The 17,183-nt window shown below is 50.1% G+C and overlaps 1 protein-coding gene across 4 annotated transcripts in view; it reads left to right on the top strand.

Annotated features, from left to right (window-relative positions):
- Positions 1-2,445: 2,445 nt before the first annotated feature.
- The window catches only part of C28H10orf71 (chromosome 28 C10orf71 homolog), a 51,655-nt gene continuing 36,917 nt past the window's right edge, over positions 2,446-17,183 (top strand). For 2 of the 4 annotated variants that reach the window (XM_086381605.1, XM_086381600.1), the window contains exon 1: positions 2,446-2,776. The gene's annotated coding sequence lies outside the window, so the exon portion shown is untranslated. The remainder of the gene's footprint in view (positions 2,777-17,183) is intronic. The other 2 variants (XM_086381601.1, XM_086381596.1) reach the window with 1 other exon arrangement.

Here is a 17,183-nt window from a genome sequence, read left to right as displayed (position 1 = left end):
TAGAGCGTATTTGTCACCCGTGGAGGTGGCAGTAACTAGAATGAGAATTGTGGACAGATTGGTGTGGTGCTCAAAAGGCGTCCAGCAGCGTGGAAGGTGGGGGCTGGAAGTTATCGATAGCCAAGGCCTCTGGAGGGCAGCCACTGGCGCACCTGGGTCTCTGGCTGGTGAAGCACCTCCTGTCCTCTGAGCGCACCCACACTGCCCTTATCTTGGGGCAGCATGATGGCTCATCTTATCTGACACCCCCCAGGCTGTCAACTCCATGACAGAAAGAGCTTCCGCTTAGACTAGAACACATAGTCATCCTCTGCGCTCTGCATGGAGTCACTCACAAAAGCTTCACAGCTGAGAAAGCAAGGCCCAGAGAAGTGCAGTGATCTGCCCAAGGTCACACAGGCAGTTCAGTCCCCAACACTGGCTCCAGAGCTTGGGCTCTGGACCATGGCCTTTCTCTTCCTGTGGGAGTGCAGTCCGAGGATGCTATGTCCACTGCAAGGCTCCACAAGAGGCTCGGGACAGTGTGGCATGGTTGTGGGAAATTCAAGGTGCCAGAGGAGCAGGGAGAAGGACAATGGGGGTCATGGGGAGGTTAAGGACAGGGAGGGGAGGAGGGAACAGATAAAGAGAAGAGGGAGAGTAAACAGGAGAGTGATGCGGAGAAAGGAGAGATACTGAGGGCGAGGAGGCGGGGAGGGGCCGGCAGCTTGAGCCCGGCTCCTGGGCACTAGATCACAGCGCGTGAAGAGGAGCGGTGATCCCTGAGGCTGCCGTGTGGGCGGGGCTGATGCGGAGGGGCTCCGGTCCAGGCTCCAGCGGGGGTGAGAAATCATCAACACATGTAGCTGGGAATGTGACAAAACCAGAGCTTCCCTGGCGTCGGCTGCTGTGTGAAGTGGGCCTGGAGCAGGCAGCCTGGGGCAGCGAGGGTGCTCAGAAAACTGCTGCAGGCACCCCCGGGGAGCAAAGGTGTGGCCGGGCCAGGGCGCACAAGGTCAAGACCCCGAAGGACTAGGAGCCAGGGAGAGGAGGGAGCAGGCAGTGGAAGGTCCAGGCTTCTGCACACAGTGGGTGGGCTTCCCAACCCCAAATCCAAACGGCCATTTACTGTATGCCTACTATGCGCCAGGCCCTGGGCCAGGCCCTTGAGACAGAATCTAGGCTTGTAATCACAACCGTGTTTCCAGATGGGTTTGTCCCTCCTCATTTTACCCAGGAGGAAGCCTTGAGAAGTTCCCGTGGGTGGTAAGCAATGGCAGGGCCAGACCCAAGGGGTCTGTGGGACTCCAGAGTCCGTGTTCTTTCCATGCACCGTGAAATTACACTCAGGTCATTTCACTCAGCAAAGAGCATGAAACCGTGACAGCTGACCAGGCTCTGTGAGTGTCACAGTGGCCGAGAGCCAAGCTACAAATCACGCCACGTCACCACAAAAGCCAAAATAACCAGCGCCTATGTGTGGTCTGCTTACTCCAGCTGTCTTAGCTCAACCGGATCTATTGACGATTCACTAATCCAGCCAATAGCTGAGTGCTGACCCACACACTCAGCTGAGCCGGAGACAACACGAATCTGTTTCTGAGCCCTCGGCTTTGCCGGGGAGAGTCTATCATTAAAGTCTCCTTCAGAAGCAGCGGGATTTACCTGGCCTGGCCACAGGGGAGCCCTGGACAGCAGAGCCAAAGACACCCCAAAAGGTGTCTGTAAAAAGCCCCTTTTCTCAGGGTTCCTCATTTGACCCACCTGTCAATGGCCATCTCAGTAAATTTCATTCGTGACAATGAGCTGTAGTGGCTGAATGCTGGCCCCTAAAAGATACGTCTGTGTCTTAATCCCGAAACCTATGAATGTGGCCTTCTTTAGAAAAACGGTTCCTACAGGTGGAATTAAGGATTTTGTGCTAAGTAGCAAGTTCGGTAGCCCCTAAATTCAATGACAAATGCCCTTTATAAGAGAAATAGACATTTGAGCCAGAGAGAGGGGGGCAATGCAACCACATGGGTTGAAGAGATGTGTCCACAAACCAAGGAATGAGTGGGGCACTAGAAGCTAGAAGAGACAAGGAAGAGCCCTCCCCTAGAGCCTTCAGATAGAGCTACCCTGCCGACCCCTTGATTTCAGACTTCTGACCTCCAGAACTGTGAGACAATGAATGTCTGTTGTTTAAGCCACCCTGTATGTGGTCATTTGTTTGGGCAGCCGCAGGAAAGTAGCCTCTGACTGTCCAGTGTGCGTTGCTATTTGCAGGAAAATCTGTGATCTCATCCTTCAGGCCCATGAGCCCGCCGGGTCCTGCTCTGCCCTTGGCTGGAAAGGGAATCCCGAGGTTGCATCTGCCTCTTGGGTGTGGAGCTCTGGGCTGGAGCAGGATGAGAAATGGGCCTATTTATAAACGAACAGAGCCAGAGGGCGGGAGCCGGGTCAGCCGAGGGCTTCACCAAGGTCACAGACCCAGTCCCTTGGGATGGGGGCATTGCAGAGAAGGGCCAGGCTCCAGAGGAAGCAGGGGGCGGGAGCACTCAGGCCTCTCTGAGCGGTGGGGCCGTGGTCCATTTCTGAACAGCCTAACAGGAATGTCCAGCTGGCTTCCAAGTCAGATCTGGTGTCTCGGGCGAAGGGCAGGCCCAGCTGGGTGGGAGTGGATTCTTTCCCACTGCCTCATTGCCGCTCCGAGAAAGGAAGTGTGAGCGCCCGGGGCAGGCGCCCTGCACGCAGCCCATGACTGTGGGCGGTTGTGTCCTCCACGCTCCTGCGGCTCAAGGAGGATGCTGCTATGGTGAGTAAGCCTCCATGCTCCCCTCGCTTCTCGCTGTAAAGAGCACTCTCTCAGCAGGGCCAGGCTGGAGGGACTTAACCGGGTGATACTTCAGCCCCAGGCTGTCTCTTGGAGGGCAGAAAGCTGGGCAGTAGTACCAAGGATGTGGGTGGATAGGGACTCTGCCGATTAGTGGCTGAGTGGGACCAGGGTCTACTTCCAGCGTGACTGGTGCCGGGCAGAGTTGTCCAGAGGAAGTCAGAGCACACAGGCTGCCGTACCCGGCCCCTCCCACAGGCCTGGGCCTGGGGGATGCTCAGCTCCACAGCACCAGGAGTCTTAAAAGCCAGCAGAAGGCTTTCCTTTACAGCAGGAACAGCTTCTGATCCAGCTAGGATGCCTACCTCAGTCACATCTGTGACCATATCATGTCTCTTGAGTCTTGTATGTCTTTAAGCACTTCTCCCTATAAGAGTAAATTTCTGAGTAGCTATCGCAGGAAGAAGAATGGGGCAAGATTTTTCACCTGCTTGTGTTCTGAGCCACAAGCTTCAGGAAGCATTGAATCTCAGCTGCATCTTCTTCTTGCTGTGTTATTCTGGACAAGTCAGTTAACCTCCCTGAGCCTCATCTCCTAGTCTGTAATGTGGAGATAGCCCAGTCTATTTTGCTGAACTGCTGGGGAGGTTATACGAGACAGTATGTGTGACGCTCCCATCTCCATCCACAGAGCCTGGGCTCATTTCCCAGGACTTTGGACATCTTTTCTGTTTAACCTTTCCCGTCGAGAGAGTTTGTTGGAGCTTCAGAGTCCCATCCACTCCAGCTGGGCACCTGGTCACATGGAGTGATCAGCACAGCCCCATGCTGTCATGGGGACATTCATGCAGCCCACGAGGGACTTACAGGGCTCAGGTACCTGCAGCCTACAGACTCCTCCTCTACCCTCCTCCCCTGACTCTGGACTCTGGCCTCTGGCCCAGCTGCTCATGGTCAGAACATTCAGATTCCAAGCCTGAAACCAAACCTGTATCCTTTTCATTCACTTGTCAAGCCCTGTCTTTCCTGCAGAAGCCTGCCTGTGACCTTCTCAGGGTTAAGCTTATACTAAAGTAGAAACAGAACCAGCATGAGGTAGGGATTGTCTGTGGAGAAGGACTTACTGCCTCCACTACGGAGGCAAGGGGGGCTGGTCCCCGCTGCTGATGGGACCTTGGACAAGTTGCTTTTTCCTTTCAGTTTCCTCATCTTTAAAACAGGTATGTGCTGTGCTTAGTCACTCAGTTGTGTCCGACTCTGCAAAGCCGTGTACTTTAGCCTGCCAGGCTCCTCTACCATGGGGATTCTCCAGGCAAGAATACTGGAGTGGGTTACCATGCCCTCCTCCAGGGGATCTTCCCAACCCAGGGATCGAACCCAGGTCTCCCGCATTGCAGGAGGATTCTTTACTGTCTGAGCTACCAGGGAAGCCCTAAAATGGGTATAATTTTATCTAAGTCTCAGAATGACTGTAGGTTGATCGTCAACCACCTGGCCTTGCCCCTGTCATGTATGAGATGCTCCCCCTCCTCTTGTCCTGAGCCCCAATTTGCATGAGTACAGCAGTTGGCTCAGTCCCCAGATACAGAAGCAGGCTGGCTCAGGGAGGGCCCAGGACTCAGGAGACCCAAGGAATAATAAGGGGCATGATCTCCCCTTCCTGGGAGCTGACAGTCCTTGCAGAGGCTCACCAGAGGGGTCTTGCCCCCAGGAGGGGGATTACAAGGGTGAATACTCAGGCCCACAGCAGGAAATGGGGATGAGTCAACTCAGGACCCCTGAGAGGAGCCTTCTCGGACTTCATATCCATTCCCAGGAAACCCGCACACCATTCTTTTGTTAATCAGATCTGCAAAGCCGTGGACAACATGGCAACAGCACCCTTAGGAAACTCACTTGAGCCTCTTGGCTGCTCTGCCCACAAGGGGAGGTCAAGGGTGCTGCAGGAGGTTGTGTCCCCCAGACTGCAGTGAGAGGGCAGGGAAGACCTGCTTGAGGGTCTCCTTGGGAAAGGCCCGGAGCTGAGGGTGGTCGCTGGATCCACCAGCGCTGTTGAAACCTGTAGCATCTGATGGAGCGGATGCTGGGCTCAGACAGCAGGAGACCCTCGGGGCAGACGGCCGGCACCTGCCGTGCTGAGCGTCAGCCCCTTCTCTCCCGCCCTCTGGTAGGGACGGATCGGTAGATGGGTTCTGTGGGGCTGTCTCCAACCGCGACTGGGCCCGCAAAGTACAGACAGGAGAGAGCCATTGTCATCAGACAAAGAGGCCATTAAAACCAAACGTTTAAAATATGACTCCATGTATATAAAAAGATATTCAGGCAAATTAAATGCATTTAGGCCAAATGCCTGGGACAGAATCCCAGCTCCACCACCTGGAAGCCCTGTGACCCGGGGCCAAGAGCTGGTCTTCCTTAAGCCCTGGTTTCCTGGCTTCTGTGGACTGAATGGTGGCTCTCAAAAGATACGTCAACATCCTAACACCACAACTTGTGAATGTGACCTTACTTAGGAGGAATCTCTGCAGATAGAATGAAGTTAAGAATCTAGAGATTAAGAGATCATCTTAATTACCCAGGGGAGCCCTAAATCCAGTGACAAAGTCTCTGACAAGTCCCCTTTTAGAAGCACTCAGAGGAGACAGACAGACAGACAGAAAAGAGAAGGTCATATGCAGACAGAAGCAGAGATTGAAGGGATGCGGCCACAAGCCCAGAAACACCTGGAGCTGCCAGAGGCTGGTCAGGCACTTGAAGGCAGCTCAGCCCTGCCAACACCTTGAGCCCAGATTTCTGTCCTCCAGAACTGTGAGCGAATAAATATCTATTAACCCTCCCTCACCACCAGCTTGTTACAGTGACCACAGGAAGTATTCTTCAAAGAAAGAAGGTAAAGATCTGACAAGAGAGGATCAATATAGATCATGTGCATTTTTACATACAATAGAATTGTATGCAGTCATGCAAAGAAGCTGTGGACAGTCATTAAGGATGAAGCTGGTGTTGGGAATATCAAGCCGGAAAAACAGAGTACCAGAATACTAATTTGTAAATGTTTAGGAATCGAATTTTGTTTTTAAAAGTATGCCAAAACAGGAAAAATAACGTTGATCATCTCCAGGCCATGTTATACAATTTCCTTTATTTTCTTCTTTGCTATTTTCTGTATTTTCCAAATTTCTTCTCAGTGAGTGCATGCAGGATGCTGTGTTGAATCACTTCAGTCGTATCTGACTCTTTGCCACCCTGTGAACTGTAGCCTGCCAGGCTCCTCTGTCCATGGGATTCTCCAGACAAGAATACTGGAGTGGGTTGCCATTCCCTTCTCCAGGGGATCTTCCCAACCCAGGGTTGGAACCCACATCCCTTAAGTCTCCTGCCTTGAAAAGTAGCTTCTTTACCATTAAAGAAGCCACCCAGGAAGCCACCCGGGAAGCCCCTCAGTGAATATAACTTTTACTGTCAGAATATAAAGAGCCATTCTAAAATTTTCTTCCACAAATGTGACTTAGCTGTGCAAGAGCCCCCGAAGGCCCACTTTCTTTCCATCTATAATCTCATGAGAACCTTACAACAGCCCCACCATAAACTCACCTGTGATTCCATTCTGTAGGTGAGAAAACTATGCTTCAAGAGGTAAATAGTGAGTGCAGAGCCAGCCTATGGCCAGAGTTGGGAAAGGAACACAGTCGCCCTGTCTTCTGAGCCTTGTGTGAGAAGCCACACTCCCCTACCCCATCGAGACAGCCACTGCTCTGCCCTCACCTCCCTCTCAAGGCCACAGCCAGGATCTGGCCTGTCCTTCAAGTCAGAATGACTGATCAGAGTCTCAAGTGCCCTCCAGGCAGAGATAAATAACAGAGAGCTAGATCCTGGGATTCCGGTTTTGTATTTTTAAATGGAAGGAGAGATAAATCATTTCTGCTAACTGTTTTTACCTGGCTGCAGGAAATGATGCATCGCCATCTTTTAAAAGAAAATTAAGCCTTTAATTCCATGGCACATGTAATAAAATGATACTTCAGCTCTCTGCCTTGAATATATGGCCCGTCGTGTCCTAATTTACTATTTCAATGCTGCCTGAAATGTTCTGAAGTTATTAATGTGGCAATATATTCAAGCACCAAACCTGGCCTTCAAATGCTGTTCAAGCGTTCAATTAATACAATGGATGGCCAGGCGGGAGCCAAAGGGGTCACATCGAGAGGGAGGCCATGCGGGTGGGGTGCACGGTCGACCCTGCTGTAGAGGCCACTGTGAGCCGGAGCGGGAGGCCATGCAGGTGGGGTGCACGGCCGACCCTGCTGTAGAGGGCTACTGTGAGCCAGAGCCCCGTTTTCTTCCTCTTGGGGGTGGAGATTATGATGCCTCACTCACAGGGCAAGGTGCCAGGTACAGATCTGTGCCTGGGTCCCCAGTGCCCCCAATGCCACTCTCTTTATTCTGATTCTCTCGTGGCCCACAGGAGAGCTGTGGTGCTTCCACACACACACCAATGCTTAGCATGTGTGCACAAGCTCACACGTGGGGCACTTCATCCCAAGACTCTGAGCAGGCACATCCCATTGCTCTTAGAAGAACAGGCCTTTATGACCAGGGAACTGCCCAATGATCCATGCAAAGATATACTGGGGGGAAGTTTCAATGGAAGATAAAGGGCAGGGGCCTGGGGGCTGCAAGGCCCGTGCTCTTCACCTTGTGCGCCTCCCTCCTCTCCTGTGAGTGTGTGGTGCTGACCGGAGAGCACGTGCTAACGTCAGCTGCCCTCACAAGCCCTGCCCACTGGCACATGGCAGAGCCACTGCACGCGAGCATCCGGATGGGACCGCTTGAATGAGAGCGCCCTTGTTCCACAGAAACTCCCGAATGGGCTCAAAAGACACTGCTGGGGTCTCTGGGGTCAGGGACTTCAGGTCTTTCAGTGGGCCCCTCAGCAGGAGCACCGGGTGCCCTGGGAGGTTCAGTGCAGCCCCACATCCTCTCCAGGGTAAATCTCATCTGTTTCAGAGACAGAGTTGGGACAGTTCATTTAGCTTTTAGCAAACTCACAAGGGGAATAATCGCAATCCTATGTCTAGAGGTGAAGATATACATGAAATTCTCCAGTGTGGACCAGATCCCTCGGCAGTGGGCAAAAACCAAGCCCCCTCTGATACTCAGAGCTGGGGGCCTGAGGGAGAGATGACAGCGATGGCTGAGACTAATTCTCTGGAGGAATCAGGGTGATACTCAGAGCTGGGGCCTGAGGGAGAGATGACAGCGATGGCTGAGACTAATTCTCTGCAGGAATCAGGGTGCTACTCAGAGCTGGGGGCCTGAGGGAGAGCTGACAGCGATGGCTGAGACTAATTTTCTGGAGGAATCAGGGCGCTGGGGCAACCAGACAAGTGAGCTGAGCAAGTTATTTAGACAACAGTAGCGCCTCTCTTGGGCTTCCCTGGCGGCTCGGACAGTAAAGAATCCACCTGCAAGGAGGGAGACCTGGGTTCCATCCTTGGGTTGGGAAGATCCCCTGGAGGAGGCCATGGCAACCCACTCCAGTATTCTTGTCTGGAGAATCCCCATGGACAGAGGAGCCTGGGAGGCTACAGTCCATGGGGTCGCAGAGTTGGATACAACTGAACGACTAAGAACGACATAGCACAGCACCTCTGTCTTGTAAGATTGCTGTAATTATGAAAATGAATCAACAATGCGATCAGTCACACAGACGTGCTCCTGTTAGCGGCGGAAACCAGCCCACTGCAGGTGGCTCCCTAAAACTTAAGCTGCTCCTGTGGCAGACAGTGGGAGTGAGCACTCGACGCCGGGAGTCCTGCTGGGGTCTCCTCTTCCTCATCACTCATATTCCAGTGCCCAGAGCCAAATTCTACCCCAAATAACCTCCCCACTCTCCTCTCCTCTCTGACCTTCCAGGCCACTTACTCCCCTCTGAACACCTACGAAGTCCTTCGACTGGCCCTGCCCCCATCTCATCCCGCAACATTCCATTTTCCATGCTGCAGTCAGAGAAATCTTTTTTACATTTATTTTCTCATTGAAGGATAGTTGATGTATAATATTACACAAGTTAAAGGTGTCCAATAAAGTAACTCACAATTTTGAAGGTTATACTCTATTTATAGCTACCGTAAAATGCTGGCTCCATTGCCCGTGTTGTACAGTACACCCTGTAGCTTATTTTATACCTCAGTCTGTACCTGTTAATCCTCTGCCCTCCATCGCCCCTCCTCCCCTCCCTCTCCCCACTGTAACCGCTAGTCTATTCTCTATGCCTGTGAGTCTCCTTTTTTTGTTCTATTCACCAGTTTATTGTATTTTCTATGTTCTACATGTCAGTGGTACCGTACAGCGTTTGTCTCTTTCTGTCCAGCGCACCTCACTCAGCATAATGCCCTCCAAGTCCTTTCATGCTGCTGCAAATGGCGACATTTCGCTTTTTATTGCTGAGTAGTTTTCCGTTGTGTGTAAGCATGTGTGTGTATGCATACATATGCCACTTCTTTATCCATTCATCTGTTGATGGACACTTACCTTGCTTCCATATCTTAGCAATTGTACATAATGCTGCCATTAAAGCGTCTTCAAATGTTTATCAGATCCTATTGGCCCTGTGGCTAAACCCACCATTGGCTTCCTATAATACTGGATAAAATGCAAACTCCATGTCTCTGGCCAGCAAGGCTCCACATGGCCTGGTCCTGTCTGCTCTCTACTCTCATCTAGACATCCCCACCCTCAAGCCCCAAGTGTAAGTTCCATGAAAGCAGAGATCCTGTCTTGTTCACAGCTGCATCCCATTGCCGGGCCCATGGTGTTTACAAAACAAATGTTTCTAGAATAAATGAAGGATTCAAAGCCAGGATTCAAACTACCTATACTGCGTTGTACCACTGGATGGGGAAACAGACACTAATAAAAATGAACCCCTTCAGTTAAGCAAATTTCAATCCCTCCTCCTAAACTGGGAGCCTGTGGAGCCCAGAAGGCTGGAGAAAAAGTTTGAACACACCCAGCCTGCATCTTCAAGGGGCCAAGACAGCCTTGGGAGAAAGTGACCCTACAGGGACCGCTGTACTCAGCTGCACAGGCTGAGGGTGGCCCAAATCGGGGATGGCACGGACACAGAGCGACGCTCCCAGGGTTCTCAGCTGGACCAGCGCAGCAGTCCTGGGCCCCTAACCTGCCGCATGAGGACTGAGCCCCCGTTGAGTCCCTCCCTCAGCCCTGCCCCTCTAACTTCAGTTGGTCTCCTCCTTAAGAATTCGCAGACCAGTAAACCCGAGGGCAATACAAGTGGTGTCCCTGGGTGAAAAGGGAGGGTGGAATGTCAGGTGTGCATCTCCTGTCTCTGCTGCATCCTGTCTGTGTGTCCTTGAGCTCATTATTTTTTGGAGCTTCAAGCTCCCAGAACACAGAGATGCTTAAAACAATTTGTCTGAGCTGAACCAGATACCTGCCTGACATGGCTGATGGAGAGATGGCAAAGCCTGTATCGTGTGGCAGAGTCTAGTTCCACCAGTGTGAGGACCTTCAACAGAAAGCACTTTCTTGTTTTCCTTTATTCGCTATAGCAGCGAGCATAAGGTTACCATGACTCTTTCCCACACATGAGGCCACTGTGGCTCAGAGGCTCAATGGTTGCCCAATTGCGCACACTGCTGGTGATGAGCCAGTGACTTACCCTGGCCCTAAAGATGGGCCCGACAGCTCCTGTGAGGCTGCTGCGTTCCCAAGGCTGTTGGGCACAGGAACCCAAGACTCTGGTCTTGAGGACTCAGCTTGCTGCCACGCTCAAGTCTGCAGGTCCAGGCGCTCTGCCCCCATCCGACTTCCCCTGCCTTCTAGTCGGCCCTATGGGGTCTGTCCCTGGGTCTACAATTTAAGGGGAGGAGGGGAGGACTTCTGAAAACAAAATCCCTGCCCCCCATAACTGAGTTTAACTGAGAAGTTCCAGTCTGAAAACTTTGGACACACTGCTGACAGTCCCGATGACAGCCCAGCTGGGAGGGCAGCTATATTTAGCCACATGCTTGACCTACCATGTTATCGGGAGCAGAACCAAAATGTTGGGGAGGGAGGTAGCAGAAAACGCCTCCACCCTGTACCGCCCCAGCCGCGCAGCCTTAATGATCTGCTCAGCAAAGTTTCCTCTTTCTGAACACATGTTTTCCCCAATGTTGGGGACATTTGTGACTTGCCCAGTGCTTTGGGCCTGGAGGTAGAGGCCAAAAGCAATCAGCTCCATTTGTAGCAGGAGGAATTTCTGCACCAGGTAGTTAAGAAGCATGTTGGTTGTGGGTTACAAAGCCAAGCTTTCCTCCTGCATCCCTGGGTGCCTGCAACGATAGGAGGGAGTCCATGCCGACAGTGCTTGGGCACCGGGAAGGGGACTGAACCGTCAACAGGTGAATCTTCATCCCAGATAATCATGCTCCCCGACTCGTGGAGCTTCTGAAAAGAGTGAATGAAGCATAACGTGAAAAGCACACAGCAGAGCAAGCACCGTGCCTCCCTCTCCTCTTCCCTTGATCCTCACAACCCAACAAGCTGAGATTTAGCCAATGTATCCCCATTCTACAGACAAAGAAACTGAACGCAACACTCAGAGAAGGTGATTTGCCTAAATGCTCAGCGGGGGACTCAGCGATAGATGTGTTGCAGACACATGGATATTTCCCATCTCTAAATTTGACCTGTGTGTTCAATGGCCCAAGGAAATCAAGGCTGGGGGCAGGTGTGATGGTGCTAATTTCCCAGAAGCAGTCTTACCTCTGCTCTTTGAAGTGTCACAGAATTGGCTGGAAGCTGCTCCTGTCGGCAGCGCTGCGCGAGGCTGCTGAAAGTGCTTTTAGCACCTGATTAAAAAGGAGCCTTATTTTCCTGAGCAATTACCAGGCTCGGCTCTCATGATCTCATCCCAAAGACAAGGAAGAAAAATGATGGAAGGCTGGCCTCGAGACACTCACCCCACAGAACACTAAATGGCCTGGCCTCACCCATGTGTGGGGTATGCCAGGCACAGCATAGGCAGCAACGTCCAGAGCTGCAGGGCAGCAAGCAGGGCTCGCCACAGGGGTGGGCTCTGTCCTTTCCAGCTCCAATGGAGACACTGCACTGGCCTGCATCCGGCTGTGACCTGACTCCTGGGGGATCTGGGAATGAAGCAGAAAGAAGAAAGGAACTAGCCTTTCTTGAAGTTCTCCTGTGGGGAGGTTATCCCTTTTATATCCCCAAACAGCTGTTCCTGGGAGCCTTCTAGTCTTGAGATATTTATTATAGAAAGCAGAGACGTAGGAGGTGACTTCGTGCCCAAAAGCACACAGCCAATAGTTTAGAGAAAAAATGGATTCAAACCCATGCAGAGCTCTAAACAGCCCCTTGCATTATACCGTGCTGTCCCGTAGCATCCCTGGGCCGCCTTAAAGAGGAGCTTGGGCCCTGCGCTCACCTAGGCTTTCGCCCTCTGGTCCCAGTGTGGGTAACAGCAAGGGCGCCTCGCCCCGTGCGTGGCTGAGAACTCCTGCCCCATTTGTCCTGTAATCGTGTCACCCCAAGGGCACTGTACCCCTGGTCTAAGTTGTAACCAAGGCTGTCTCTTACACCCATAGTAGCAAGGAGCCATAAAAAGCAAATGCCCTTTGCTGCCAGAGATGTGGTCAAACAGGCAGGCTTACTCATCACTGGTAGCAGTGGAAAGCCATTTGGCAAGATGTATGCGTACAGGGCTTGATAATGTGAATCTCTTCAATCCAATAATCACACATCTGCAAATACATCTTGAGACAATAAATCCAAATAAAAAATCTTACCTATAAACATCTTCATTGTAGCATTTCCTAAAGAGCCAAATACACTGAAATTCCATGATTTGGAATATTAAGCCATTTAAAATAATATTTTAATTGCAAATTTTATTTTAAAATAATATTTGGATTGCAAGGACTACATTGTCAAAATGGCCATGCAACCCAAAGCAATCTATAGGTTTTATGTAATCTCTATCAGATTACCCATGACATCTTTCACAGAACTGGAATAAATAACTCTAAAAATTATATGGAGTCACAAAAGATCCCGAATTGCCCAAGCAATCCTGAGGAAAATGAACAAAACCAGAGACATAATCTTCCGAGACTTCAGAAAATACTGCAAAGCTGTAGTGATCAGAACAACGTGCTATTGACACAGGAACAGGCGTATGGATCAAGGGAACAGAATAGAGAGCCCAAAAGAAACCCACACACCTACGGCCAACTAATCTTCAACAGAGGAGGCCAGAATGGAAAACGGAGAAAAGACAGTATCTTCACCAAGTGCTGCGGGCAGGCTGGAGAGCTACATGTGAATCGGCGAAGCTAGAAAACCATACCCACCACACACAGAAATAAGCTCCAAATGGCTCAACTCCAGTATAAGACAGGACGCTATAGAACTCCTAGGAGAGAACACAGGCAAACGTTCTCTGACGTAAATAATAGCGATGCTTTCTTAGGTCAGTCTCCCAAAGCATTAGAAACAAAAAGCACAAACAAACAAGTGGGACCTAATCAAACATAAACTTTTGTACAGTAAAGGAAACCATAAAGAAGATGAAAAAACAATCTATGGACTGAGAGAAAATATTCACAAATGATGTGACTGAACAAATATACAAACAGCTCATACAACTCAAATAAAAAAAAATAAAAATAAAAAATCAAATTGAAAAAAAGGGCAGAAGACTTTAATAGACGTTTTTCCACAGAAGACGTACAGATGGCAAGCATGAAAAGACGTTCAACATCGCTGATTATTAGAGAAACGCAAATCAAAACCACAGTGAGGTGTCACCTCGCACAGCAGTCAGAGTGGCCCTCATTGCAAAGTCCACAGGCAGTGAACGCTGGGCAGGAGGCGCTGACGAGGGAGCCTCCAGCACTGCTGGTGGGAAGGTAGGTTGGTGCAGCCACTATGCAAACAGTATGGAAGTTCCTTAAAAAACTGGAGTTACCGTATGATCCAGCAATCCCATTCTGGGCATACATCTGGGAAAAAACACTCTAATTTGAAAAGATACATGCACCCCAATTGTGCGGGCAGCACGATTTACAATAGCCAAGAAACAGAAGCAGCCTAAAGGCCCATCAACAGATGAATGGATAAAGAAGATGTGGTCCATATATTCAATGGAATCCTACTCAGCCATAAGAAAAGAATGAAATAATGCCATTCCAGCAACATGGACACACCTAGAGATTATCATGTTAAGCAAGTCAAACAAAGACATGTATCAAATGATACCACTTATAGTTGGAATCTGAAATGTGATACAAGTGGTCTTATTTTCAAAACAGACTCACAGACATAGAAAACAAACTGTGGTTACCAGAGGGAGAAGGGGAGGACGGGTAAACTAGGAGTTTGGGATTAGCTGATACAAACTACTATTTATAAAATATAATATGCAAGCAACAAGGTCCTACCATGCAACACAGGTAACTATATTCAGTGTCTTGCAATAACATAAATCAAATATAATATGAGAAAGGAGTATAATCTGTGTATAACATAATCTCTTTGCTGTACACCAGAATCTAGCACTATATTGTGAATCAACTATACTTCAGCAAAAAATGTTTCAAAAGAATTCATAATATGGAAATAAATGCTTTTGTTACAAAGTTTAATGGCAAAAGAAAGTTAAGAAGTTGTCCAGATGGTATGATCACAGCTATGTCCAAAAAAAAAGTGAATGAATAAATAGTACATGGGACTTATGGGTAGAGGGTGGTTTTTGCTTTTGTTTTTAACAGACTTTAGTTTTAAGAGCAGTTTTCTTTCAGTTCCTACCAAGATTCAGAAAAAGGTCTAGGAATGTCCCATATACCCCTCCCAACAGGCACAGCTCCCCCATGTCAACCTCCCTGGGTGGGTTTTTTCCCCTACTTTCTTTCCCCCAGTCCTAAATTGTCAGATTGTCTGTAACGAGAAAAATAAATTCTATTAGGAAGGAAGGAAATACAAGAGGAAGTGAGGGCAGAAGGAAAGGCGAGAAGGAGCCCTCACCCCAAAGGGAGAGTGCAGATGGCTTCTCAGCCCTTTCGATTTCCAATACACCTTTTAATTGCACGAGCTGTTGGAATTTCTCACCATTTTAAGGTTGTGGCATCATTTCCCCTTTCCACATACTGCTCACAGACCATTTTAATGCTTTCTCATCCCCGAAACCACCCCTCAAACACCGAATTCAAGCCAGTCCCTGATGGATGCCTCCTCAGCTCATTCTCTGCCTCCTTGCGCCTTAGGCAACTTTTCCTATAGAAGCTGAGCTCCCCGCGACCTGGGCAGAGATTCTCTGGCTTTACCACATGCACACACACACAGATCTCCCTGGTGATGGCGAAAATACGACCTGCAGTCCCCGCCTCCTGCCAGCATGGAGTGAAATGCTGAGCCCGGGTAGGGGTCAGGCCCAGGTGTGCATGTCAGGGCCTCCAGTACCCAGAGCTATACAAGCACAGGCACTGAAGGATGAGCGGACGCCTCTGTAAGCCCATTTTCTGGCACTCTTTGAACTTTAAATTGAGACTAGATTTTTCCAGGCAGTGATGGTGGAGTTGAAGTGTTAGTCACTCACTCGTGTTCAACTCTTTGCAGCCCCCTGGACTGTAACCCGCCAGGCTTCTCTGTCCATGGAATTTTCCAGGCAAGAACAATGGAGTGGACATCCATTCCCTTCTCCAGAGGATCTTCCTGACTCAGGGATCAAACCCGGGTCTCCTGTATTGCAGGCAGATTCTTCACCACCTGGGCCACCAGGGAAGCCCTTGGTCATAGAAGGTCATGTAGCAGGTGCCAGGTATACATTTACAGAGGTGTCTCGTTGGTTGGCCCCTTAGTGCTTTTATTCATTTATTTACTCTTTCACTCTACAAATAATGCTCAGGCACAGAGTCCAGGTAGAATCCAGAGAGCCCAGCCTACAGGCTCTCTCTTGGCCAGCTCATGACCCAGCAAGTCCTTTTAGGGAGAAGCGGCCCAGCGTGGGGAAAGACAGAGGAAGATGGAAAGGGGAGCCAGGGAGACAAGAAGCCCGGACTTTCCAGGCTATTCTGGAGCAGTGGGACTGAACAGATGGAGGAAGCTCCCTGTGGGACCTTGTCCGGGGACTGACTTCCAGGAGGCCTGAGGCTGTGTTTGCTTCCCTTGGCAGCCCCCATGCTAGCACGGAGACCCAGCCTCAGTTGGCTTGTGACCTGGCCCAGTGCGTGTGTGTAAGTGCTCAGTCGCTTCAATCGTGTCCGACCCTTTGCGACCCCATGGACTACAGCCTGCCAGGCTCCTCTGTCCATGAAATTCTCCAGTCAAGATTATGGAGTGGGTTACCATGCTCTCCTCCAGGGGATCTTCCTGACCCAGGGATTGAACCAGTGTCTCCTGCATTGCAGTCAGATTCTTCACCCAGTGAGCCACCTGGGAAGCCCTGACCTGTGAGAGCAGGGGCTAATTTTACAGGAAGTACAAAAGAAAAACATAGTCTGGGCCTGGGGGTGAGTTACAAATGCAGAGGAAGCTGCCCACACCTATTGCCCCAGGGGCCCCAAGAGGAGGCCACAGCTGTGCTTACCCTTGGGTTCTGAGATGCCTCGTTTGGGGTGGACAGCTCCTCTGCACGCACACCCATCTCTTCTCTAAGCCAGCGATGGATTGTTTTCATTTCATTCCAATTGAACTGCGAGACTAAACTGGGCCCAATTTCTGATCAGCGTCATTTCTCTCAGGCTTGCTCAGGGAAGACAAAACCCATTAAACTTCTGCCTGCTCCCCTATGAGAAGCGCTGAGCTCCCCATGGCAGCAAGATGGCAGCTCTGGAAGAGAGAGACTCATTTTATGTGGATCAGTGACTGGCTTATTGTAGGTGCTTAATAAATATTCAATCATAACAATCTTAATTACTGGATTACATCATGTCTGTCTTAGGGTAGGATATAAATAAATAATGCCATAATAATAATGAGGCTCTAAAGGAGGGCTGCTCGGTTTGAGTTCCCACTTAGACGCAGGCGGTTTTAATAAATTTGGGAGGATTTCATATTTCATGAAGACATATCTGCTCACAGCAGGTAAATGTTCCTGAAGATAAGCCTTATTTAGTATTAATGCTGGCAGAACACTTGCTAGTTTACATGCTCTTCAAGGTTTAATTCAGCTCAACGTGACACCCAGTTCTCTGAGTGTTTGAGGGTGCCCAGTGGCAAAGAGGTTGATGGGCAGGGTGTTCAGGGTCCGGCCCCCCAGATGGCTTTTGGGGAAACATTGAGATGTGTTAGCCATCCCTCTCCAGCACACCCTAAGCCATCCCCTGCTCAGAATGGAGTTGCAAACAGTCCTGGCAGGTATGAAAAT

The sequence above is a fragment of the Bos grunniens genome, chromosome 28 (genome assembly GCF_055505025.1).
Source record: "Bos grunniens cultivar Pamir isolate PY7600 chromosome 28, Bosgru_T2T1.0, whole genome shotgun sequence".
NCBI lineage: Eukaryota > Metazoa > Chordata > Mammalia > Artiodactyla > Bovidae > Bos > Bos grunniens.
This window is presented reverse-complemented; position numbering and strand designations above follow the sequence as displayed.